Below are 537 nucleotides of genomic sequence, written 5' to 3' on the forward strand. Positions count from 1 at the left end.
GGTGACAGCCATCTGGTAGCATCAGGCGCTCCACACGCAAGGCCACAACCTTCTTTTTAAGTAATTATGATACTGCATGGAAAAGGGACAGCACATAACAGGTCTACGTTAACTCTCTTGCCATCTCCTCCAGCTTCAGCTGATCCACATTCTTCTACATCTCTCGGGAGGACTCTTAACATCTCTCTAGGGGATCTCTGAGAGTCTGCCAGGCCTTTCTCTTCTAACTGGCTTATTTTTTTAATTTATGTATATAATTAGTTTCATTTACATTATATTTCATTCGTGTATATATATTGTGGAGAGTTTTTCCCGCTTACAATCACCTTACTAATACCTGCATTCATGAAAATGTGTAGGCCAGCTACATCAGGACTCCAGCTCTCATATTCTCCTTTTAGAGAGCCAAGGTCTGATTTGCCCATCTGCGTTATGCAGATGACACAACCCTGCTTGCCGAAACTGAGGAGGACCTCATGCACTTGCTGCAGAGGGTCAAGGACTGCAGCCTTCAGTATGGACTGAGGCTCAATGTCA

Source organism: Elephantulus edwardii, unplaced genomic scaffold, assembly GCF_000299155.1.
Source record: "Elephantulus edwardii isolate Elephantulus edwardi_28Jun2011 unplaced genomic scaffold, EleEdw1.0 scaffold00509, whole genome shotgun sequence".
NCBI lineage: Eukaryota > Metazoa > Chordata > Mammalia > Macroscelidea > Macroscelididae > Elephantulus > Elephantulus edwardii.